The sequence below is a fragment of the Columba livia genome, chromosome 1 (assembly GCF_036013475.1).
Source record: "Columba livia isolate bColLiv1 breed racing homer chromosome 1, bColLiv1.pat.W.v2, whole genome shotgun sequence".
Lineage (NCBI taxonomy): Eukaryota > Metazoa > Chordata > Aves > Columbiformes > Columbidae > Columba > Columba livia.
In genome coordinates, this window is record NC_088602.1 from 134,011,584 (window position 1) to 134,038,734 (window position 27,151).

Below are 27,151 nucleotides of genomic sequence, written 5' to 3' on the forward strand. Positions count from 1 at the left end.
AATATGCTCTAGTTATTTGGGGCAGGGGGAGTTGCTGGGATGCTTTGTAATCCAGGCCTATTACAACAAATTATTTGCTGTGTTTTATGTTGAGTGCTGTTGAGATTTTCTCGATCGGACTGTGTTTGAATCAGGTAATTTTTCTGATGGGATTTACAAGTGAAGCTCATGATGCTGTCTCTTTTTGGCAGCGTCAGAAGTGCCAGTACTATATGGGGCTTGGAACAGTTTGGTGACTGGGAGGAAGCAAGGTGTGTTAGATACCACAAAATCAGTCTTTATTTTTGAAAATCATGGTTTGCAGTTACTTTGAGAGAAACTTGAGGAGTACTGAGGGAAGCGGAAATTAGAGCCAGAGCTCAGTCTGAGGAGAAGTCCTGGTGTCCTCTTCAAGCTTAAGGTCTCTGAACTCAGACTTCAATTGAAGAAACCGTGACAGCTGGGAAGGCCCTGAAGGTGCAAGTTCTTTAGATTCCTAGGACTTCAGAGTGTGCCATGCAGGTGACCATTGCCTTCATACACAGCTCTGCAGGCTTTTTAAAAATAAAAGTTTGAAACAAAAAAATCTTATCAGGTTAATTGCATTTTCCAAAGGGTGGCAACCCTGACTGCCCACAGGTTTTGGCAAACTACAAGACAAAGCAAGGCTTTCCCCCTAAAGCTTAACAGCAGTTGTGTTGCAGCAGCAGCTGCTGCAGAAGGTGAATGTAGTGACTATATTGATGAGATTACTAATTTGTTTAGTAGAGAATGAGGATTCGTCTGTTGGCTGTCATCATCCATCAGCCGTATGTTGCCCCAGGCAGTGGGTATATACTGTTAGCCTGTTACTAATTTTACTTTGTTTTTTCTCAGCTTAGTTCTTTTCTTTGGTTCATTTCATTCATTTGTTGTGGCTGAAAACCAAACAAGAAGGAGGAAAAAAGAGCCCATTGCTACCTCTCTTTGTTTGTCAGAGAGATACCCTACAGCTCCTGCCTGCAGCCTCTTCCATTTGATTTGCCTGAAAGCTGCTGGCAAGAGATGCGGTGGCCTATAAAGGAAATGCCTTTCAGGGCATAAGAAGTTTTCTCTGCAAACTGGAGTCTTAGCTGTATTTACCCTTCAAAAACAGTAGGTGAGAGCTACTTTATCTTTACTTAGTATTGCACCAGCCTGTGAGCGAATTGGTGGTGCCTTGATGTTGCTGTACTTGTGTTGATATATTGCATTGTTGTATGTGTCATGAATGTGGTGGTGGTATTTTTGTGTGCGTGAGTTGTTTGTTTGTTTTTTTCTTTCTAATTTCTGAGACATTTAAGATTGTGCTAATCAAAGTTTCAGTACTGTAAGGAGCAGGAAGTTTGTGCAAAGGAATTTTGCGTTCAGCAGTATTGATTGGAAGCTCATGAAGGGTTTTATCTCATACTGATTATAATTTCCCATTAGGCCAGTTCTAAAGGGGGAGGTCTAATTTGTAGCTGCAGATTATTTGACTTGGATTAAGCTTTCCAAAATGAGCATCCCTGTCAGAAATGTTTAATATTGTACCTCAGGGTTCAATTCCCACTATTGTCATTAAATCTGTACCATAATATTGTCACACTCTTCTCATTCAAAATGTGCTTAGTATTGTGTTTATGAATATCTTCAGGATCCTTTCCAGGTGGAAATGAGAGAGGTGTGAAGGGCTATAAGGCAGTCTGAATTTCCAAGCTTCATTACAATGTCTCATTTATTTTTAGTCCTAATACTTCTGGTACTGACTTCTCATGGTACTGACCACAGCTTTAGGTATTTGCTGAGTTTTGCAGCAACTTTGAAAAGTACTAAGGAGCCATCCACAGGGAACTGAAGTTGGTGCTACTATTGCTATGGAAGACATCATATGTGAATTTGAAAAAATGTAGTTAAAAAGTTAACGGGTGGTAGATGTTGTTTGGTAGTGCTAAAAAAGTATTGTTTTGTGGCTATGTTATTTTATTTCCCCTCTTCTTTACCTTTTCTCCTGCTTCCTCTATCAGTAGAAAGCAGTTTGTGGCCCACCTCCTTCAGTCTTCGCTGATACAGAGCGAGCACATTTTGATGATGTCTATGCTGTTAAAAAGGACTGATCCTGTGGTCAGCATGGAGTACATCTGCTTCCTACCTAAAGGCATGACAGTGGCGGGAGGCCTGTAGGTCAATCTCTTTTCTGCTTCCTCCGGCTCTGGAAGATGCTCAGTGGCTCACTGCAGAGCCTTGAGTGACAGCTTTCCAGACCCACTTCTTAGCTTTCTACCTGTTGCTGCATCCCACCAGAGCGCCCTAGAAGAGGCAAGGGGTCCCTCAGACCAGGTCTTGGAGGAGTTTACAAATGAGATGTTGCGTGTGTTTGGCTTTCAGTAGTGCAGGTGCACTGACTCGGGATGTTGATGAGTCTCTTAAGTATCAGCGCAGACATTGTCTTGTCTTTCCAACCCTTGCCCTCCTCCAAAAACGTCTGAGGCTTTTTACAGTACAGACATCACACAGAGAAAGTGCTCAGCATGATCTTGTGATAGCAACTTCTTTATGAAGTTACAGGTTGTATAGGCAAGTAGGATTGGACAAGCTCAAGGGGATTTGAGGGAATAGACAAGTAAATCTTGATGAGATAACATTTTTTTAAGATGTGATAATCTGCCTGAAAAACAAAGGAATTCCACTAGTCTTCTCACCAAAATGCAGTTTTCTAACCAGATCTTTATCAGGCTGGTGGCATGATAAGCTGTGAGTTAGTAGAGTGGTGACTTTGGGCAGACTTGAGAATCCTGAGATCCTGACTTTGAAAGTTTGTTAGTTTAATCAACTCCCCATAGGTAAACAATTCCAGTGTGTTTTCTGGGTGGCTTTTAAAATTGATTTTTAGTTTGTAAATAAAGTTGTTGATATGTATCTAGCATATTTTATTTTGTTACGTTTAACCACCTTTTTTTTTTTTTTTTTTTGCTTGCATGAGCGTTGCTTTATGTTTTATTCCAGATTAAATTGGATCCCAGACAGATGAAGAACCTCTGCTACCAGAATAATTTTCTGTAGCTAAGTAGTAAAACCTCTTGGGGATCAGTGGGGCACGGAAGAGCACAGAGATGGAACAGATGACGGCCAGGAGAACGAGGTTACAGCTTGTAGGTTAGCATTGGTGGTCACTGAAATGCCCCTCTCTGTTGAAGCTGTTGGTAGCAAGTTAGTGGGATGAGACTTGCAACATGGTCCTCCTTGAGCAAAGAACTTCCCTGTATTTCCCTTGACCCCTGTATTTGGGAAAGTTGGATGCAGTTTTCAAGCTCAGTGTAACCATTGCGATGCCTTGAGATATATATACATTTTTTTTTTCATATGGATAGCAGAAGGAAGTCTTACACATTTGCATGTTAGATGTTCCTATGTTTATAACATTGAAATTAGAGTTGGAGAAGTACTTTGACTAAATCGTTTAGGTTGGGAAAAGACATTTAAGATCATAGAAACTTGTGATCATAGAAACTTCAGATCATAGTGAAACTTGTCAACATGCCGCAGGATAAACAGCATTCTTGGACTCTGTGGGGGAAATTTCTGGCTCCTGGATTGACCCTTTTCTTTTTATAGTCATGAAAGTGTCCAGGTGCATTGGTATTTTTCTTGTCCAAAGCTTCAAATGGGAGCTTTTTCGCCTGAATGGGTGGTGATGATTATGATGAGATCCTTTTATGTTATCTCATAAATTACTGAGATGGAAAGAGGTTTTGCTGTCTAGGAACTCATCATGATAGTTTGTTTTTAAATAGGCAGGAGTAAAGTTGGTGTGTTTTCCTTCTTTCTTTTCAACTGACTTCTGTGGGAGAAAAAAAAAACCCAACAATCTATCAAGAAGCAATGAGAAATGTGAGAGCCCTTTCTGTAAAATACCACTGTTAAAAGATGGCAATATTTTAAGTACTTCCAGCTAGTTCCAAGTCTTTTATCAAAGTGTTGTTTTTGCAAATTGTTTCTGTGCTCTGCACGTGTGTCTGTGTACTTAAGGAGAGCAAGTTCTGGCAGGGAGGGAAGGAAGGCATCCTTGGTTAGGTAGCCGCACAGCACCGGCTGTGTGTACACGCTGGGGACTGCTGGGTCACATCCTGGGCCACTCAGGGAGGCAAGGGGGCAAATCGGTAGGAGGAGGAAAAAGGAAAAACAAAATAAGGGAAGCATTGGCGGCAGGGAGGGGTCTTTTGCTTCTGTCAGGGATGTCTGGAATAGCAGTGCTTGGACCCAGAGGATCCTGAGTCAGGGCAGTGTCTCTTTAAAAGCAGTGGGGGGTTGGAGCTAGGGGAGTGCTCACAGCAGTAAGTATAACACAGCTGTGCTCTGTTTATGCTTAGGCTACAATAAAAAAGCTATAAAATGTGAGATGTCATAGCTCCACTTTGCTTTATTTATACTATTTCCTCTGAGCTCTGTCACACTGCACATTCATCTGCTAAGTTGCAGCAAGAATGGAGATTAAAATATCACAGCTCAAAATAGGAGTCAAGCGGAAGGAGATTCATCATGGCCCTATTAAAAAATATGTAAATATGGGAATGAAGTCATTTTAAAGCTGTATGGCTCTTCTCCTCAGTGGGTTGGGGAAAGCTGTGAGTGATGCTCTATGTGAGTGACAGATTTATGGGACGTGTTCTTCTTTCTATTTTCACGCCATTCCACCAAAATACTTTTAAGATTAAAAATATCAATTTGAATTGCAAATTTTCTCTATGCTATATATGTATTTTTTAAAAGGTTTTCTTCTTAACCATTGCCTAAACTAATAATGGAAAGACATATTATTCCCGATCAAAAGGAACTGGAAGCATGGTCTGATGTTGAACTTGCAGTAGATGTGATTTGCCCTTCTACGGCAGTTTTCATCTGGGGTCCTTGGAGCACTCGGCAAGCATTATGTGAAGCCTCTTGTGCCCTTGGAGATAGAGGCCTGCCTTAGCCTCTGTATGCAAAAGTACACTGAGGACTTGCAGCTGTGGTTCTCAAAAATGCCCTGTGGCACCTAAAGCCATAGTATTTTTAATGGAGGCTTGTTGCTTTTCTCCCCTGCGGCTGTTTTGAAAATGGAGCTGGGGTAAGACCTCTGAAGTCCCAATTTCTGATTGCTTTCCATAAGCGCTGTGCAAAGAGAGCTGCCTGTGCTAGCAGGAGCAGTGCTCTTTTGAACTTTGCAGCAAGTCTGTGGTCTTTGATGTGGTCATATTTGGGTACAAGTTTTGCCCTAGAAGAACAAAGCACAGCTGTTACAAGATACTTGTGAAATAAGGATTTTAAGTAATACCCTGAAGACAGAGGAAAGTCACAAAGGTATTTCACCCAGGTTTGTTTCTAAATCCTAGTTTTGAATGAAAGAGGTTAACTGCTCTGAGCACTAAATGGAGCTGTGTTTTGTAGGTCAGTGTGGGTAGAGTGCAAGGAGAGGCAAGCCAAAGGGGAGCTGAGGGAGAGGGCAGCCCTGCCAGCACTGTTTCCTGCAATTGCAGCCTGAGCTGAGGGGCTGTAAGGAAAGATGGAAGGTCCTCGATGCAAAGTGGCCAGGCAAGGCAGTAGTTGTGTCTGCATAACCTTTGCAGCCATTGAGTTGGCTTGCCCTTGAAGAAGAATTTTATAAGTCTGTCCATCCAAGTAGGATCGCTGCTCAGCTTTTGATCAGCAACAAAACAATATGGAAAAATTTTAACCAAAGGAGGGATTAAAATGTATCATTAAAGATTATTGAGAAATAGAATAGAATAATTTTGGTTGGAAAAGACACTCAAGATCATACAGTCCAACCGTTAACCTAACTCTAGCACTAAACCATATCCTAGGAACGTCATCTAAATGCTTTTTAAACACCTCTAGAGATGGTGACTCCACCACTTCCCTGGGCAGCCTGTTCCAATGCCTGACAACCCTTTCTGTAAAGAATTTTTTCCTAATATCCAGTCTAAACCTCCCCTGGTGCAAATTGAGGCCATTTCTTCTCATCCTATCACTTGCTACTTGGGAGAAGAGACCAACACCCTCCATGCTACAACCTCCTTTCAGGGAGTTGTAGACAGTGGTAGGGTCTCCCCTCAGCCTTCTCTTCTCTGCGCTAAACAACCCCAGTTCCCTCAGCTGCTCCTCATCAGACTTGCGCTCCAGACCCCTCACCAGCTTGGTTGCCCTTCTCTGAAATGTCTCCAGCACCTCAATGTCTTTTCTATAGGGAGAGGCCCAAAACTGAACACAGGGTTGCGTTGATTCAGTTTGTGGGTTTTTTGGTTTTTTTTTTTGTTTTTTTTTTTTCTTAAATGATCATATAAAACCACCAGAAGTTAACCAAAACTTAATTGGCCGACTTCACAGTATCACAGTATGTTTGGGATTGGAAGGGACCTCAGAAGTTCATCTAGTCCAATCCCCCTGCTGGAGCAGGAACGCCTAGGTGAGGTCGCACAGGAACATGTCCAGGCGGGTTTTGAATGTCTCCAGAGAAGAAGACTCCACAACCTCCCTGGGCAGCCTGTTCCAGTGCTCTGGCACCCTCACTGAGAAGAAGTTTTTTCTCAAATTTAAGTGGAACCTCTTGTGTTCCAGCTTGATCCCATTACCCCTTGTCCTATCATTGTTTGCCACCAAGAAGAGCCTGGCTCCATTCCTCATGGCACTCACCCTTTATATATTTATAAACATTAATAAGGTTCCCCCTTAGTCTCCTCCAAACTAAAGAGACCGAGCTCCCTCAGCCTTTCTTCATAAGGGAGATGCTCCACTCCCTTAATCATCTTCGTTGCCCTACGCTGGACCCTCTCCAGCAGTTCCCTGTCCTTCTTGAACTGAGGGGCCCAAAACTGGACACAATATTCCAGATGTGGTCTCACCAGGGCGGAGTAGACGGGAAGGAGGACCTCTCTCGATCTACTAACCACCCCCCTTCTAATACACCCCAGGATGCCATTGACCTTCCTGGCCACAAGGGCACAGTGCTAGCTCATGGTCATCCTGTTGTCCACCAGGACCCCCAGGTCCCTTTCCCCTACACTGCTCTCTAATAGGTCACTCCCCAGCCTATACTGGAACCTGGGGTTGTTCATGCCCAGATGCAGGACTCTACACTTTCCCTTGTTAAATTTCATCAGGTTATTCCCCACCCAACTCTCCAGCCTGTCCAGGTCCCGCTGGATGGCAGCACAGCCTTCTGGTGTGTCAGCCACACCTCCCAGCTTAGTGCCATCAGCAAACTTGCTGATAGTACACTCTATTCCCCCGTCCAAATTGTTAATGAATATATTGAATAATATTGGCCCCAGTACTGACCCCTGGGGCACTCCACTAGATACTGGCCTCCAACTAGACTCCGCACCATTGACTACCACTCTCCTTAAGCCAGTTTGCAATCCACCTCACTACTCTATTGTCCAGACCACACCTCCTCAACTTAGCTGTGAGGATGCTGTGGGAGACTGTGTCAAAGGCTTTACTGAAGTCAAGGTAGACCACATCCACCGCTCTGCCATCATCCATCCACCTTGTTACATTCTCATAAAAGGCTATGAGGTTGGTCAAGCATGACTTACCCTTAGTAAAGCCATGCTGACTGCCCCTAATAATCCTCTTATCCTTGATATGCCTTGAGATGGCACCAAGGACAAGCCGTTCCATTACTTTCCCAGGGACAGAGGTGAGGCTGACCGGTCTATAATTACCCAGGTCCTCCTTCTTGCCCTTTTTGAAGAATGGAGTGACATTTGCTTTCCTCCAATCCTCGGGCACCTCTCCCGTTTCACAAGACTTGGCAAAGATGATAGAGAGCGGTCCAGCAATGACTTCAGCCAGCTCCCTCAGCACCCGCGAGTGCATCTCATCTGGACCCATGGATTTATTGATGTCCAGACTATTTAATTGCTCCCTAACCCAGTCCTCATCAACTAAAGCAAACTCCTCCATTGACCTGGCTTCATCTGGGGTCTCAGGGGTACAGGGCTCCCCAGGACAGCCTCCAGCAGAGTAGACACAGACAAAGAAGGCATTCAGTAATTCTGCCTTCTCCGTATCTTCTGTCACCAAGATACAGAGATACTTCCTTATAAGTTGGTGCTTTGTGGATAAACAAAGATTCAGCTGATCAAGACCAGGTCACCTGTCTGTCCTGTAACTGTGACAAGTGCAGCACTGAGGACTGAAGGAGTAGAACTACAACTGAGTCTCCAATTATAAACCCAAATTCTGTTTCAGAAATGACTTGAGAATAAATTAGGAACCCAAAGCTCATTGGAAAACAATGGATTTGGACCAGAAAAGTGCTTTGTAATATATAGATATATATATATATATATATATTTTTTTTGTAAAATTTACTGCCTAAGCTACAAAGGTTCAGGATGTGTGTGTTGTTTCAATAAGCTGAAGCTTTGCTTGATCTATGCTTATTGAAAGAAAGGTATTGATGTATCATGACGAAAGGCAGATCTCACAATATTGAAATTACTATTCAGCAGTGCGTCTTCTGGCAGGGACATAGTAAGTAACATCGTATTTCAAGGTCCAGATAGGTTTGGAAAAACATCTGTCCTTTCCTTTAGGTGGTGGTGACGAGAAAGCTCAGGAACTGGAATTGTTTCAGGGGTTTCTCAGCAGGCTGAACTCATGCTTTCTCAAGTCAAATTCTTGGTTCCATCCAAAATTTTATCCCTTGCATTTCTAAAGTAAGTGTCTGACTAAATATGTAACCTGAAGTATTCTATTGGTGCTGTATGCAGTGCTGTGAAGGTCAATTCATTTATTTTATATACGTAACAAATTAATTTCTAAGAAGAAAATACTGGTGTTACGTTAGCATAGCTAATAATATTTTTATTGCAAAATTCTAAGAATAAAAGTCTTAATCTTAACAGTTTGTGATTATAAATATACATTATAAATACCAGTAGCTTCTGACTTTTATATTTAAGTCATATACTTCTATATACGTATATAGCTTCATAGAGCTGTCTTATTGACTGATTGGATTTACATATGAAATCATCAAAGCATTATGCAAAGTTTAAGAAGTGCAGCTATGATACATTTGGTTAAAATTGGAAATTAACTTTGGAATTAGTTCCTAAATTTGAACATCTTAGCCAAGGCAAGAATACGATTTAATTATTTGGGAGCCTTTTATGAATGTCTTAGAACTGTGAATTCAGTTGATTATGAGAACATAATTTGAGACTAACCTATATTGACATTTTATATGACATAGCAGAGTTCTTGGTTGCCCACAGTAATCTGTCCAGTTGATGTGACCAGTAGCTGTTTTCTTCTTTTTTTGAATCCAGGCAAGGAAATATTAGGTAGGAAATCAGCATTGCTACATATCTCTTCCTTGCTAGCAATGGCAGTTTTCAGACAAATGCAGTACGACTGGGCTATGCTGAATAATAGAATACAGGTAATGCAATGAATTCACTAAAGGATTAATGTTAATTCACCAGAGGATTAATATTTACAAAACATAAGGCTCTCCCTAGGCCCTAGCCTAGATACAGCTTTAAACTAGATTGGAAGGGGCCAGTACTAGGGTAGTCAGTGATGAGCAACGGGATGGCACACCAGAGATGGAGGTGTGCCGTCAAAACTTGACAGAGAGATTCCTCAGGCTGTGCCACAAGTTGACGGGCACAATGAACCACACTTGAAGTGCTTCTACACTAATGTGCACAGCATGAAGAACAAGCAAGATGAACTAGAAGCCTTGAACCCATCCCAGGGATATGACATAACTGGCATTAGCGAAACCTGGTGGGATGAATCCTGTGACTGGTGTGGCCTGATAGATGGCTACAGGTTATTCAGAAGGGATAGGCAGGGTAGGAGAAGCAGGGGGGTGGCACTGTATGTAGTGGAGGGGATGGAGTGCATGGAGTTGGCAGTTGGTGATGGCAAAGTTGAGAGCCTCTGGGTAAGGTTTAAGGGTCAGACAAATAAAGCAGATGTTGTTGTGGGAGTTTACTATAGGCCGCCCAGCCAGGATGACGACACTGATGAGTTATTCTTTAATGGACTAAGGGAAGTCTCTAAGTCATCTGCCCTTGTCCTTATGGGAGACTTCAACTTGCCAGATGTCAACTGGGAATATCACACAGCTGGTACAAACAGGTCCAGAAGATTCCTATTGTCCTATCTGGACAACAACTTCTTGGTGCAGGTACTAAGGGAACCAACCAGGAAAAGTGCCTTCCTAGATTTGCTGCTTGCTAACAGAGAGGGCTCGTGGGTGAAGTGGTGGCTGGTGGCTGCCTTGCCTACAGTGACCACAAAGCAGTCAGGCTTAAAATCTGTGCTAACAGGAGGAAAACTGACAGGAAGACCTCAACTCTGGAAATGAGGAGAGCAGACTTCAGGTTGCTGAGAGAAATACTTAGTAAGGTCTCCTGGGAAAAAGCTTTTGAAGGTGCTGGAGTCCATCAGTGTTGGTCACTTCAGGTACTACCTCCTAAAAGCACAAAAGCAGACAATTCCAGAATGTCGAAAGTCAAGCAGGTGAGAGGAGACCTCATTGTGGCTACAGCTTCCTCACAAGAGGAGGAGGAGGGGCAGGCGCTGATCTCTTCTCTCTTGTGACCAATGACAGAACTGAGGGAATGGCAGGAAGATGTGCCAGGAGAGGTTTAGGTTGGACATTGGGAAAAGGTTCTTCTCCCAGAGGGTGGTGGAGCACTGGAACAGGCTCCCCAGGGAGGTGTCACGGCCCCAAGCCTGACAGTGTTCAGGAAGAGACTGGACAAGGCCCTCAGACACATGATGTGAACTGTGGGGTTGTCCTGTGCAGGGACAGCAGTTGGACTCGATGATCCTTGTGGGTCCCTTCCAGCTCAGGACAACCTACGATATCAGTTTGGCTAAATGTGGTAGGCTATTTAAACTTGACAATACAACAGGGTAAGTAATTTGCTATCAGTTACATCTTGACAAGAATGTTTCCTAATGCCAATTGGTTTACATTGATCCTGCGCAGTCTTTATGTTTACTCAGTATATATAGTAACAGTCTTAATACTTACTAGACTGAACATGAAAGTTGCTCCTAATACTGCCCTGATTATTTTTTTTAAAGGCAAACAATAATATTTAAAACTATTTTTTTAATAGTAAATTTAATTTGTTTTCCAAAGCAGCATATTCATACAGTACTATAAATGCTGTAGATGTTTTTTAAATGGAAAAATTACTGTGTTTTTACTCATTTCAGGGGTTTGACTTTTTAAAGGAGTAAGCCTTTAAAACTATCTAAACTCTAATTTGACAAATGTGACCAGCAGGTCAAGGGAGGTGATTCTGCCTCTCTGCTCTGGTGACATCCCACCTGCAGGCCTGTGTCCAGCTCTGGGGCCCCCAAGGGAGGAAGGACACACACCTGTCGGAAAGGGGCCAGAAGGAGGGCTGTGAATAGCTCTCCTATGAAGACAGGCTGAGAGGGTTGGGGTTGTGCAGCCTGGAGAAGAGAAGGCTCCAGGAAGACCTTATTGTGGCCTTTCAGTACCTAAAGGGGGCCTAAAAGAAAGCTGGAGAGGGACTTTTTAGAAGGGCAGGTAGGGATAGGACAGTGGGTAATGGCTTTAAACTGGAAGAGGGAAGATTTAAATTAGGTCTGAGGCAGAAATTCTTCACCGTGAGGGTGGTGAGGCACTGGAACAGGCTGCCCAGAGGTGTGGATGCCCCGTCCCTGGAAGTGTTCAAGGCCTGGTTGGATGGGGCTTTGAACAACCTGGTCTAGTGGAAGGTGTTCCTGCATTATGGTAAGGGATTTGGGACTAGATTATCTTTAAGGTCCCTTCCAGCTCAAACTGTTCTATGATTCTAGGTTAATGATTTTCAAAATGTCTGTGCTGTTAAAATGTGTATAGAAGTTAAAATCACAACATTTTAACACTTTCACTGTTTATATACCTTTTTTGAGATAATTGGTAAATCTGATTTTTAAAAATACAAATAGTATTTATAGAATGGTTTAGAAGAAATAAATAGATTTTATGAGCACTTTGAAATAGGTATGTTAGCAAGTTAAAAGGTCCAAATTTGTTTTTGACTTTCCCAAAAAAAGCCCCAGTCAGTTATACTTGTAATGCTGCTGTGTTTTGGTAGCACCAGGAAATCTGATTCCCTCCTCTGTTCTGTTCTGAAGGCTGTGAGGTTTCTTAGTACTGTCCCGTTACAATGCATGACTTTCTCCAAAGCAGCTGTGTTAAGCATGAGGCTGTTCTGACTGTGGACATACATGTTGCTCAGAAGAACTAGAATACCCATGTTTACTGGTTAGTGTTTTATTCTTGTTGCCAAATTAATTGTCAAGTTGAAACTGTCTGTTTTCCTTCAATTGACAAGCACTTGTGGCTCCTCAGTGGGGAGGAAGGAGGGTTGTCTTTTGTCATCTCATTCACGGCCTCTAGGAATACAGATACCTTTTTTTTTTTTTTGGTAGATTATATATTTGGTTGGTCGTGAGGTGAAGACCGTGCTCTTTCTTCAGTTAATCTGCATCTCTTGCTTTGCAAGTTGCAGGTCAGCAGGTCTCTGTTCCTTCCTGAAGTCTTTTGTGGCATCAAAGGTGGCCTTCTGAATTTCAAGTCATAAGCTCAGCCTTTGACAGAATGACCCTTTCTTGCAACCAACCATTGGTATGTTTAATTAATAGCTTTTATCTGTCTTCATGTTTGCTTAGTTGCACTGGGATCCTCTTCCCTCTTATATTCTGCCAACCTGCATAGAAATGAGCAGTGCTTAATGTGCAACTTCTCTTTTGTCCCAGCCCTCTTTTGTGCGGCTTAGATGTGAATGGGTCAGATGAGGGACTGTAAGTTCTTCCCAGATGCTAGACATGATCCAGCCTTGTATATTTCTGCATTTTGTGTTCTAATGCCATAATTGCTTCCATACTACATTTTTAAATATGAGTCTCTGCTGGCTACCCACAAAAATTAATTGAATAATAAGAGTAAGCAAAGAAGCTGGACTGGAAGCTTCAGGCCTAATGTGGGGTTGGCATCTGAGTCAATAAAAGGGTCAATTTTTCTTTTTTGATGTATTTGCAGCTCCCATAAGCAGGAAAGAACATGCCTCCCTTGTTAGCTTTTGAGGTAGGCTTGCTAGCCATAATTGAGGAACGTCAGGCAGTGGTGGAGCAACTGGTAATAAAAGTGGATGGAATAAATTCCCCTAGTGCCTGGAGCTGCCTGGCTGCTGTCCCACCACTGCCCAGGAGCACCCTGGTTTATGTTATGAGATTCTGTAGTGGCCACACATGATTTTGGGGACCACACAGATGTGGGTTCCTTGAATGCAGCAAATGATCTTTCTGGCCAAACCAGAAAGGTTAGAGTAGATCCAAACAGTAAGCAGTTAGTGAGGATGATTCAGGGGCAGGAGAATCTTTTAAAAATACAGTTCTACAAAATTCAGTAGAGAAAACGGAGTAAATGACATTACATGCGACTCACCTGCAGCCCCTGTAGAGACAATGAGTTTACACTTAAATTTACAGCTTCCAAGGATAATGAGGAGCAGTAACTACAGGACTGTGCCCTGGAGAAAGAAAACCAAAGATAATGTACTACTTACTAGCTAGCTTAATGATGGCTATGAGACAGTGCACTCTTAGTCCTACCATGTGCAACAGTTTGAGAGAGAGAGGGGCTCTCTGCCTCTCTTTCCCTTGCTTTCAATGGACTCACAGTTACATTTTCTCATTAACTAAAACAAGATAGATAAGAAGACAGATCCTTCCTTGGATATGGTGCATGGTATTTTGTGTTATTGTCCAGCAAACATCACAGTTGTGTTTCAGGGAATAAACAGAGTGAGAGTAAATCTCAACTGAATTTATTTAGCTGGAGAAGTTTTCACGAGCAACATGGGAACACAATGTCAGCCTATAAAAATAAGGAAATAAATAAAAAAGCTGCTATTTTAGTTGAGCAATCATATTAAAGAGTGACCGTGTTTAAACTTTATTTTATTGACTTATTTCCTACTGCAATTTTTTCTGGTATAAAAAAAATGAGCAGGAAAATACTACTGTGACAACTTTCTAGGTGGCAAAAGATTATTGACAGAATAGCATTATGCTAGACTACTATGTTACTGTATTTTTTATTACATTTGTTACTTAGTTTTAATACATTTATTCAAAGAATCCTTGATGCACTTAGTTGTATTATTAGTAGTAGTACTAAAAAAGTTAAAATATTTGTTTGAATTGCAGTAATTACTTTGTCATTGTCTCTTGGTAAGGTCCAAAGACTTTTAACATCAATAGGAATCTTTTCACTGACTTCAAGATTTGGACCCTGTCCTGTTAGAATATTCAGATATATTCTTAATGCTATTGGTTATGCTACTGTTTGCTGTGATAATCATCATAATTTATAGATTCATCACACTTGCCTATAATTAAACCGTATTTTCAGAAGTATGATGATAATTAGATTTCTCAGTCAAGACAACTGCCGACATCAAGTGCAAGAATAACAGCACAGAGTGAGGATCCTTGAAGTCAGATAACACATAAGTTAGGAGCCAAATTTCAAAAAGATCTGAAATGTGGTAGCCACAGTGGTACCCAGAGCCCTGTGGAAAACGTGGAAGGGAGTGAACTGATTTAATGAAGAGCTGCAAGTGAGACCTGCTGGGCAGGGCACTGTCTGCAACAGATTAATGCTGATGGTGGCGGGGGGTGTTACTGCCCCTTGGTTGGGTGCAGTTCTCTTTTATGGGGGCAAAAGCCATGATTCACTGTGATTGGGGGTGGGGAGGGGAATAGAAGCAGCACTAGGGTTTAATGGAAACAGTGATATTTCAAGGATGATGTACCACACAGTGTTTTTCTTCCCCAAATTATGGGTTAAGCACCCACAGGGCAAGAACTGAGCATATTGTGAAAGTACATGGGTGCTGGGGGTCACTGCCTCTTGTAGAAGCCAGATGCAATCCATCAGTTGCTTTGCTGCTTGTGCCATGGTGGCTCACACTGAATTGTGGCTCTGTGGTTCCCTGTGGGAGCGAGCCCGGTGTCCCTTCTCAGGTGTCCTGTCACCCACCTCTGGGCTGGGCCTCCAAACAACAGTTCAAAGGTGTTCAGACAGATTTTACTAAAGAATGCTGATGCTTTGCCTGGAGTGAACGTTTTGCAAGTATTTTTCAGTCACTTGGAAAAGTAGCTCAGGTTTTGGATGTTGTATTGCACTTGTTCTGGTTCTGCTTCTTTTTTCATGAGCTGTCCAGGTCGCTTACATGAGTAGACTGCAGGCAGAATTGTCGCTTGATGCTGATCACCGCTGCTTTTGTGAGGAAACAGGTGGCACCAAATCTTCCTTTTCCTACTGGAACTATCAAATTTAGGGAACAGTAAATTGCATTCTCTCAGAACTGCAGTAAACATCTTCCTTGGCAGGGAGTAAAAAGCAGAGAAGAACTCAAAATCAGTGAGTCAGGATTTCTCCTTCTTGGGTTTGCTGGAGTGAGGCAGCTTTGAGCCACCCAGAAAGGCTAAAAATTCAGTGTAAAGGCATTGCTAAATGGGGAAGGTACTCTCTGCTTATCAGTCAACTTGAAAAAGGGTGGAATGACTGAATGAAGTTGATTTATATTGATTGAGGGAAATATATTGAAACTAAAGCTGTAGTAAGTGCTCAACAAATGCCACTTTAAACAGATTTCATTACTAAAGGGTAAAATACAGTTGTCACCTTTTCTGTACTATGTATATGAAGAAATTGGTGTGTTCTGTACCGTTTTTTATCATTGGCACAATAAGCACCTCAGACTATTGTATTTATGATGTTGCTACATCATCCAAAGTATAGTTGAACATTTGGCACACTTTCAATTTTATAATAATGAGCAAGACTCTTTTCCCTGCCCTTTTGGATATGTGTATATATATAAACCACTCTAATAAAATGAGGTCCATACAGATCAATACTGTATTTTTAAGGGTGGACCAGATTAAGAGAGGATTAAACATTCAGACGTATGTCAGCTAGATAAGGTGTGTGTTTCCTGGTATATTCCAGCTACTAGCTGCCTACAGTCAGGAAGAAGTTTCCTATATGATAGGTTGTGCCACATCTGCACCACATGTTGTATAAATGTAACTACTCCTAAAGTAGGGAGTCCTAAAATTACATTCTGCCCTTTGAAAGCAATGGCGAGGCTGATGTGGCCCCCAGTGAAAATGAGTTTGACACTTCTGAGCTGTTGGGTTCTGGCTGCTGTGAGGATACTGGACTGGGAGCTACTTGGTCTAGTGAGCATAGCACATCTTTTTTCTTTTAATTTCCTCAATAACAATCTTGTTTAATGAATTCACATAGAAATCTTTATTAGCTTTAGTTAGGAAAATAACAGTAGATATTATTTTTTAATCCTGCTTTTTGTTTGTCTCTGCATCCATTTGCTATCTATATCATAGCAAAATATAAGCAATGATAGTGTCAAGTCCGTTTGCATTTGTCTATATGGAAATGCCAAATATGTACTGAGGAACAGTGCTTGTGCATGTGCTTTTCTTGTATTGTCTCATTAGGTAGCATCTGGGATGGCATGAACTTAAATGCATTCACCAGATGCTAATAATTTGCTTTCAAAAGAAGGATGAATATTACAGACTAAGAAAGTAAAATCTGTCCTGAGATAGTGGTATCTAGGCTTGTTAAGCCTGACTGTAAGCATCTAATCTGAGCTCCTAATTCTCTCCGTCTCTTTTTGAAAGTTGTACCACTAACTCTTTATAAAATATAAAGCCTACAAATGGTAGGTGTGTAACAGCAGTGGTTAGTCAGCTTCCAGATAGTGGTCTGCTACAGTTTGCAAACAGTCCTCAGGATGTCCTTGCATTCTGATTATGTCCACTGTTAAGTGTACAGAGGTACCAGCTAGGCTGCATTTATGGCTGTTTCATGAGCAGGCTAAGTCAACAGTGTGCATTAATGATAAGGAGGGGAAGTGATAGAGAAATGTCTTTGCTAAGAATGCGGAGGGGCCGGTGCTGTGTATTGGGGTGCAGCCACCAGAGAAGTGGTAGTCTGAACTCAGCTTGTATTTCCCAGCTTTTGGTCCATAACGCTTGAGATGCTTCTCAAAACTTGACTCCTGTGTGTTGCTATTCGTGAACAGGAATACAGACATTCTCTGATACACGTTTGGTCTTAGATGATACATGTACTACTGTCACAACGCTTTGCCTTTGCTGATACAGTACATATTTCTCCGTTACAGATAAGTACAGTGTAAAACCAAAAGTGGGTAAACTTGATTAGACCAACATCTTGAATCTTTATGATGTGGTCAAAATACAGATGAGACTAAGAACAAAACTTGGAACCTTTCATTTAAACATATACTACTCCATTTGGAGCTATTAAGGAACAGAAGAAAAGGCGCTAATGTTAAAAGTGATTAATATGTTAAGTAATGCAACCCAGGGGTGAGTGTATGTTGTAAGTCCCACCCTCTGCAATCAGGGAAGATATGAGCTGTTACAACCTCCAGCAAGGGAGTCTGCCCTTTGCTCTGAGCTGTACTGTAGCTGCTCGTGCTTTCAGTTTGAGATCGCTGGTCCAGTCCCCAGTGTGTTGGCAGCTGTTGTACTAACATGAGACAAGAACAACCTCTCTTGCAATGTTTCTGGCCTGGAAACGGAGAGAGAATATTTAAAATCTCATGAGAGCGAGCTTGTCCTGATAAGTTCTCCTCTGTTAAGACGACGTGATGGTTGAGCGAGCCGTGGGAATGGAGAGGCAGCTTTCTGCAGGAAGCCTCGGAACAGAAAGCATCCATGCCCAGCAGTGAATTTGAGTTTCTAAACAAAGGAGTGCTCACTTAAGACGTGAATTGCTCAGGAGAACAGAACCAGACCCTTAAAAAACATACTACCTGGTTTCCCCTGAAAATAAGTCAGGGTCTTATACAATTTTTGCTACAAAAGATGCTTACTTTTTTTTACATGTATAGCTGCCTAGTTGCTATTTAAATTGACTTTTGAAATGAACTGTAACCACAGTTTATATTTGGAGTAGAGCTTGTATTTCAAGTATCGTTAGAAATCCTGAAGAATCATGCTAGGGCTTATTTTTGGGGAAACAGGGTAAGATTATGTAATGAGAAGATATCAGGAAACAGCAATATTAGAGATGGAAACACCTTTCTGACTACAGCCATTTGTAATCAGGAGGTCTTCTGCCATGAAGTGCCCAAAGCATTTAGTCCTGACTGGTGTTGCTATCAAACCGGTCCTCCACAGGAGGACCAGCTTTCCCAAGTGGTGACCTGCTCCTCACAACTAGATGGTGCCATTGCAGGCTGAGTTCCAATGGCTTGTATTTGGACAAAATGATGTGCCTTTTTTTTTTCCCTCCCTTTTTTTTTTTTTGTGTGTGTGTGCACTTTACAGTGGTTATGTATTTGCTAAAGCTGGGATAAGTTGGAGGCTTCTGGATGCTTCGCTAGAGAACAGTAGCAAAGGCAGCTAATCTGTACAAATGGAGTGAGAGCAGAAGCTTGTTGTGTGTAACAGCATCCAGGTACTCCAGGCAGGGTGGAGACAAACTGTTTGGATGTGCGGTCATCTAGCTGTACTCATTCTCTGTCACTGTTTAATTGCATGGTGACAAACTGTGGCAGATGCTCTCTATTGGCCCCCTCCTGCCCTAGTTCCCCCCCTCTCTCCACTAAGGAAAGGTGATAGCTGGAAAAGAGAGACACACTTGCAAGTTGGAAAAAGTTAGAAATGTTTTACTGATGCTACTAATAAAATAGAGAAAATAATACAAAATATGCAAACCCAATCTTGAATTCTCTGGCAAAGCTCAGCACTGCTCCAGCAGCTGCAGGGCAGGCACCCAAAAGTCCTGGTCTAGATTCTGCAGCAAACTGGAACTGATTTCAAGGATGCAGGGTCTGTCACTAGGCCTCAGATCACAGGGATGACTGGCAGGGTCCTCCCCAGATGCCAGCCATAGTTGAAGAGAGCAAGAACCCAGTGATCTCCCACCTTTATATGATGTATGATGTGGATGGGATGGAATACTTACTTGGACAATTTTAGGCACCTGTTCAGTTTGCCCCTCCTTGCAAATATGCCCCTCTCACTTACGGGATGTGCATCCTTATCAGTGACCTTGCATTCCATTGCTATGTCTACCAACATGTAGCCAAATTCAGAAAAGTGCAGTTACTTAGAAGAACTTAGCTGAAAGGAAAATTCACTAAAAGAGAAACTGGTCTTGTTTTTAACAAAATCAGGATGTTCCCCAAGACTTTTTTTTTCTCCCCCAAGTTATTAAGCCAGGGTGGCAGATGAGTATGTATTCTTTACTGCTGGCCTACCTTTCCTGTCAGCAGAGCAAAAGACAGGCATGAAGCTGTATGCAATGGGATTCTCCCTAGCATGGGACACTCCCCTCACTATTAGTTCTTCTATAATTAATAAAGAAGTGTAATGTTAAAAATGGTAATATTTCTGGATAGATGCCATGCTTTCAGGTTAATCTGAGAATATATTTTCATTATGAGGAGGAAAGATTAAATTTCTTAGAGATATGCTGCTGTCACCAGTACCTAGCACCAGTAAATAGCCAAATTCAGAGGAGCTTTCTCTTGTGACTGCCTTTCCTTTAAAAGCACATTAAGTTCAGCCTGCATAGATTGTGGGAAAGTTGCTTTTTATCCATTGACCCTGTTTAACATTCAGGGTTTATGATAGTTTCTTGTGTGTAAACACAATAGGCATTCTATAAATTGGATTGTTCATAGCATAAGACATAAATGATATTGTTCCCACTGGTTACATTGTATAAAATATATAACCAGCAGCTCAATTTGTAGCACTGTCATACTATCTATCTTTTATGTGCTGTGGGCTAGGTGCATCACTTAATGTAACTTCATTTACTCCAACGGCTTACTTCTGGAAATATCATTGCATATAGTGGCTCTGAAAAGGAGTACCTACATTTTGCAGTGCCAAAGACTGCAATGGCAATTTTCCATGAGCCTTGAGATCTGCATGTGGTTTGCATAAAATATGAGGGTAGGCTGTGGTGGTGGTGTGTTTTCCTCGGGTATTTTTAAAAATAAGTAGCAAATACATATTTGGCTGACCAAGAAAAATCTGATCTGCAGCATTGCACTGTGTGTGAGGAGCACGTTACTAAAAAGATGATGAGGGTGTAGCTGACACCAGTATCTATGAAAGAATCTCTGTCCTATAGTACAAGCCAGAAATGGCATTATATGGACTGTCTAAAGAGCACTATCCCCGTGTTTCAAATCCTGCCTGCACAGTGGATCAGCAAACAGTAATCAGCAGACATGGCCTCCAGGGAACGGTCAAAGTGTCTACTCACTAAATGCAACGATTAGTGAAGGTAGGATCAAGACAGGACTGTAATCCCCAGAACAACCAATATATTTCTTTTTTTTTTTTTTTTTTTTTTTCCAAAGCTAGTTAATACCTTGCCCTTTTAATTATACTAGTGTCAGAGAGAAGTGCTGTCTTCTATCTGGTTCTCATTACTCCGTCAGATGTGTTAAATACTTGTGGACATATCAAACAGACTCCTGAGAAAGATGCTTCCTTGTTTTTTTAATATACACACTTTCATAACTCTCTGGGGTTTTTTCCGTCTTGTAACCAGTTCTAAAATGTGCATCTATCTTTCAGCTGTTCAGCGAGCAGAGCTGGGGTCTGTTCAGGGTGCCCAGGGTGGATTTGGCAGCTCTTGCGTCAGTAGGGTTGCCAGTCCTGCCCCAGGTAGCAGATCCCTAGAGGCATCAACCTGCACATGGATCCCCATCGCTGGCCACTGTGATCTGTGTGGTCTGATAGAGAGCTCAGTGGCTTCACCCAGGAGAATGGTTGGTTCTTCCTTCTGTCCAAAACTGCTATTATGTGAAGAAAGTAGGAAAGAGCTAACTGGTCCTACCTTACATTTCCCAATCCTGACCAGCAATTTGGACAGCTTTGGGATGAAAAGAAATGCAAGGAAAAGAGAAGTAGAGAAGCAGTAGGGGTAAGCTAGGGAAAGAGGGAGTTAAGCAGTTGAGAGAAGTTCCAGGGATTAAGTAAAATAATTATATATGTTTGTTAAGCTCTTGCAATTTCAAGAGATTTTGTCGTCCAAGACTCACCTTACTTTTGAGCACTGTTGTTGTTGTTGTTGTTTTATTTTGCACTCCACTCCAACTGCATGGTTTTCATCCTCCTAGGTGTTTTGGGGATGATGGTAGTTGTGATTAATACTGTGAATTCTTGGTGTTTGCTGTGAAAAGTAATGTTGATTTCAACAGGGATTGTAAAGCTCTGTTTTATTTCATTGTTTGGACTTTGAAAATTCATTTGGCATCGGTAATATGAGCAGAGCATTTCTGCAGGAGTGTGAACGCTGACCTTTTTTGCATTACTGGCTGTGAGGAATAGTTCTTTCTGAATTTAGTATTTGTCACTGAAAAGTTTACTTGTAGCTCTTCCTAATCAAATCTTAAATGGATAATTATTATCACTTTAGTTATTTTTGGCCTGTCTTTTGTTCTTATTGAAGTAAAGGTAAAACTGTAAAAGAAGCTGGAATGGAGCTCTCTAAAAACCATGAACATTAGACATAAGTCTATTGAGGCTGAAGATTTTGATGAATAGAAGGTGGTGTAGGTTATGTAGGTATTCCTGCACTTAAAAGAAATGGAAGGCATGAGACATGCAAGTGAAAGTTTTGCTGAGACACTATGGAATTGTATTCAGGCTTAATTTTGTTTGGCTTTTTGCCATTTGGAGGATGGGAAGAACAATTGTTTGTGTTTCTGAGGCATTTTATTTGTAAAGAACCCCTTATTTCTAGCATGCAGGGAAGTACCTGACTACATTTTTCTCATAAACATCCTTCCATAAATAGTGGTTTCAAGTAGGAACTTCCTTTGCAGGTGATGGGGCTGGTGTGCTTGGGGAGGAGGATCAGCGCTTCATACTTATCTTGACTGCTGGAAGATAGCTGTTTAACATGTTTTGGGTTAAAAGGAAGCTATTGGTGTAAAACTTACCTTTGTATGGAACAAAAAAAAGTTGCTTTTTAATAAATAGTGGTTATAGTTTAGTTACTTCACTTATGGAGGGATTGAAATAAGCTAAGAGAAGCTATTATAGTAAATGGTCTTACCCATTCTGCATGGGCCTGTTTGTGATCCTCTGCATACTGATACAGAAAAAGTCTGAAAGAACTTCCTTGACCATAAGATCAAACAGGCAGAAGTCAGTTTTACTGTGTATTGTTTGTTGTTGTTGTTGTTTTGGTGGTGTTTTGGGGTTTTTTTTTTGAGCATATGCTGTAAATGTGTTGTGCTTAAAGGAACAGCTCTGCCTGGCAGCACTGAATCATGGTGGTGGGTGCCCTTGTGGAAGATCACTTACTATGGCCAGCTGTAATCCTTCTCCCACCCACGACACTGCCCTGAGCCATTGTCTGCCCTCCTGATGGAAAGAGCTCCCTTCTACTTTCAACCTTCTTGCACTCCCATTTATTTTACATTTCTGCATTGTCTTTCAAACACAGGGATAGCAATTGTTCATTATTGAGCTCCTGTTCATTAATTTATAATACAGGTGACCGAAGAGCTGCTGTACCTGATTAGGTTACTTCTGAAGATACTTTCCTAAAATAAGAATGTGAAAAGTATGTATCTTTTCCTTTGTGGTTCACCCAATGTCTGGTATTTTTCTCTAGTCTCATGTTTTTCTCTATTTACTGCTCAATATTTCCTTGCATTTCCACTTAAGATAATCATATGTTGATATCTAGTATGTAAATTGAATTTGAACAGTAGAGGACTTGGTATCATTTTTAGAAGCCATGTGTGCACCTCAGACTTTTGAAGTTTCCATACCAGTGGGTATGGCACTTGAGAAACCTTGGGCAAAAATAAATGTCAGGCTAAAACCTGAGGTCAGGAAGTTTTACGATGGACTGCAGAAGTGTGTAAGATTTTTTTTTATTTAAATACTTCTTGCTGCAAGGAGGCAGAAGAGCCCTGGTAACAGTAATCAGACGCAGCAGCTACTATAAAGGTAGCAGCTTCCAATTTCTTTAATTTCTTTAATTTCTTACAGCCAACTATATTTCTAGGAAGGCAACATACTTGCATGTGCAAACACACACACATACATAGACACCCAGGAGCTTTCACAAAGACTTTGGAGAGGAAATTCTGCCCTACTTAGAAGAATATTTTAATATCCACAGAGAGTAAGAAAGTTGTGCAGAAGTCCCACAAGGGACACTCCTTGCAGTGTAAGTACAGGCCTTACTTTGCATATGGTGAAGGGTGCACCCTCCTGGAAGTCTGGATGGTGAAGTCTGTTGAAGGTGGCAGCAAGGCACGTAACCTTCTGCAGAACAGGATTGCTAGTTTAAGGCTCAACCTGCATCTGCAGTAGATTGTGCTGTTGCTATCACTTCATGCACTGAAACTTTTAATGTTGTTTACCATTGATCTTTGGATGGGTCTCAAGCTTTACGGCACTGTTTCCAAACCCACCTGATGGACCTCTCTTGGTATCAGAAAAGTCACAGTTGTTATGAGGAAAGGAGCATGAGATATGTGCAGGTGAATGGCTGCTGCGATAAGGCAGACAATAGATCTTGACAAGTTCAGACTTTTCTGTTCTGGATGCTAGTTCAGATGACTGTGATAACCGTGCATTTGCAGCTTTCTGCTTAGGCAAGAGTCTTCAATATTGTCCTATGGTATGCAGGTTTTAACACAGAAGTATTTGCAGGTTTGGTAATAGTAGCGAGCTTTCTTTTTATAAGTAGGGTGCAAAGAGCAACCCTGGGGGAACAGGAGACAAGTTAGTTCAGGAAAATAAAATAATAGTAGTCTACTGTTCCACAATAAGAAAGAAAAAAATATGCTGAGGAAAATTAACAATGGTAGTTGTTCCTATAAAAACTGTGGAAGGAAATGAAACTCTTTTACTGACATTTCAGTGTTGGTTTTTTTTCCACTTCCTATGTGTTTTTTGGTTAATTTGATTTTTAGTATGGTAGATTTATTTTTGTGGTTTATCTTCATTTTTTTTTTTTTTTCAGTTTTTAACTTTTATTTACTGGGAAAGAGTGAAAAGAGACCATTTAATTAAAAAGTAAAGGAAGATTAAGATGGCTATTAAGAAAAATAAAAATTGAATACTATGCAAAAAATTGAAAAACTTAACCAAATGTAGAAATCTTTCATACATTCTGAAAATCTACACTTGCAAAACAACCTTGATTTACTCTTTTTTGATCACTTACTCTTCTTGATAATTTATTTATTTTTTCATCTAGGAGTAAACAGAAAGGCAAGACCATTGATATAGAATAAGTGAGGCTGTGTTAAGAACTCTGGGATGGCAGTATACATGTCTGTGGAATGGCAGAAAATCTCAGGGTGCTGTAGGTAGTTGAACCAATATACAATAATCAGCAGCTGATACTCTTGAAAAACATAATGGGCTTTGCATCGATCTCACGTGGGTGGAATCTCTTTTCTCTGACTGTGCGAAATAATGATAAAGCTTGGTGCCCTCCAACAGCATGCTGGGAGCTTGTTATGATTTCCAATGATAAAACCCAAGTTAATCTTGGATAGTTTTAGGAAGTTCTGTGCATATTGTCGGTAAAGAGTTAACAGTAGTTTTTGGTTGACTGCCTCTTTTATAGGCTTATGTGGAGGAAGTAGTAAGGAACTTGTGTTTCCTCTTGCTTTATTGATATTGTCTTTCAGTTTCATTCATGAAATTCAAAACCTCTCAGTTAAATAACAGCATGTAACAGGCTGCTGCTTTTATTAATAGATCTTTGGAGGGTAAAGAAATGAATGGGTGTAACCAGTTGAAATATTGCTCTTGGACAGTCAGTATTGGAAGGCAGCAGCAAAGCCCTTACTGTCTCTAGGTGAGCAAATGGATTACTTTTCCACTCAAGCTCCTCTAGCTCTTTAGGATGATTGAATTTGAATCTTTTCCTCTATTTAATAGCAACTCTTACAAACAGAAAAATATATTTAAAGAGAGAATGAAATCTCAACAGCACCACTTATACAGACTTCCTTGTGGACATTTTTGTTATTGGTGTGGTGTTTGTTTTTGTCCTACCTCCGATTAAATCTATATGTCAGTGGAAATTATAATACATAGTTACTTCAAAGACTGTTTCTTATGTCATGACTAGAGATATCTGAAATAATGAGAAAGTTGGAGGCGAGGAAGAAAGGAATAAAGTTCTGCAAGGATTTATAACACTGGAGTGTAAAGTGGGGGTCGTTGTTAATTTGTTTCAAGGGCCCAAAATGTGCCACCCCACTTCTGCTGCATTTCTACCTGCTAACTGAAACCAGAGCTAGCCTTCCCCATGAGCAAGGGACAAAACATGTCAGTATATTCTGGTCTATTGATACATTTCTGTTTGCTACATTCATAACTACTCAAGAAGGAATATAGTTTATCTGGGATTTCAGGACGGTGTTTGTCACAGCTCCTCAGCCATTTTGGGATGGTGAAGCTGGCAGGTCAGTCTAATCTGCAATGGATATTGGCCGCCAGGCATCCCTGAGAGGCTGCAGCCACAGCGCCGTGCTACTTTACGTAAATCTTGGGAGCTACTGAAATTACAAAAAGAAGACTTGGCTCCATTGCAGCGTTATGCCGGCACAGCAGATAAAGTACGAAACGCTTGTGTTTATCCAATAGGTGTGGAAGACAGTTGTAAGTGGCAAAGAATATTTACTTTCTTGCCAAGCTCTCATTTCTTTCTGGTTGTATGGATCAGGCAAATTTTCCAGACGTGGGACATGTTTATGAGCTTCTGTAATACTACTTTTTTTTTTGTTACTTTCCTTTTCCCTGCATTTTTCCCATAGGCTTGTTCACAGCAACACCCACTGGAGGTAATGAGCAGTGACAGTATCACTGCAGTTTTCCCTCGGGGAGCCAAACAGCATTGGCTCCTGTAAGCCAATGCTGTAAGCAGTGGGTTTTATATAAAGGGTGGGATGCCTCTAGTCTCCAGCAGCATGTTTTCTGTCAACCAGAAGAAAATGCTTAAATAAAGTCTAATAAACCTGGTCAAAGCAAAGCTGGGTTTTGGTTTACTCAGCTGCTGTAATGGGTTATGAGAATGACACAAAATTTAATGCAATCTAGTTTATTTTATTCCCGAAGTAGTTTCGTTGTAATCCAAGCAAGAAGTGGAGCTGTCACGATAAATGTGAGTGTGTTCAGCAGAAGCATCACGGGGTTCTGTTTTTAACAAACTCAACCCTAGGCATATGAAAATGTCGTATTAAGAGTATAAACATAAGAAGCTCCTGCTAAAGACATGGAAATGGCCCTTGTGTGGCCTTCTGGTAGGAAGACAAATCAAGTGAACGTACAAGACAAGACCTGAGAGTTGTGTTTCTGTGAGAGCTGAGCTATAATTTTGTGAGCTGACAGGAGGAGTGAAGTATCTCCTCAATATCTGTATCTGGCAGAGGAGATGAATGCATACATCAGGAAACAATGTTTAAGTGTTTTATTTCCTTATTTCAGCCTGTCAAACTGTCAGCGTAGTTAATGGCCACCAAGAGAGAGTGAGGGGAAGGGAGGGAGGGGAGGAGGAGGATAAATGGAAGGAAACAAAGGTGCTGTGGAGACTGGAAGAAAGGAAAACTGGGAAAGATTAGCAGGGTGCTGAGGCATAATGGCCCCCTAGACACAAATATCCAAACTCCCTCAATCGGCTCCAACATCCTGCCCCTCCAAGAAAACGCATAGAGATAACGAATGTCCCAGTGCACTGCACATGGTAACTTTATTTTATATATTAATTTTACTGCAGGAGTACTTAGGCCCACAGTCAGCAAGGCACTTCAGCAGGACTTCATATCATACTTAAGCTGGATATGTAGCTGAAGTGGGATCCAAACTGAACAAGATTGAATTGCCTTGTCCAGACTTTGAGATCTTGGAATTCAGGCAATTTCTTTCTGGTGTTTTACAAACTTTCTGTAGCTGGACTTTTTCTTTTAGACAAACATGGTTTGAATTGTTACTTTATTAAGTATACAGTGAGATACAAGCGTCTCGGGACTTAATTCTTCTTTCTGACACACCCACGCACCTTCCACTA

At 41.3% G+C, this 27,151-nt stretch overlaps 1 protein-coding gene across 34 annotated transcripts in view; it reads left to right on the plus strand.

Moving 5' to 3' along the window:
• SOX5 (SRY-box transcription factor 5) overlaps positions 1-27,151 on the plus strand; it is a 732,238-nt gene that overhangs the window by 177,262 nt on the left and 527,825 nt on the right. For 2 of the 34 annotated variants that reach the window (XM_065031413.1, XM_065031495.1), the window contains exon 1: positions 12,457-12,634. The exons of the other annotated variants lie outside the window; for them this stretch is intronic. The gene's annotated coding sequence lies outside the window, so the exon portion shown is untranslated. Of the gene's footprint in view, positions 1-12,456; positions 12,635-27,151 lie in introns of those variants that run through there. 34 annotated transcript variants of the gene reach the window in all.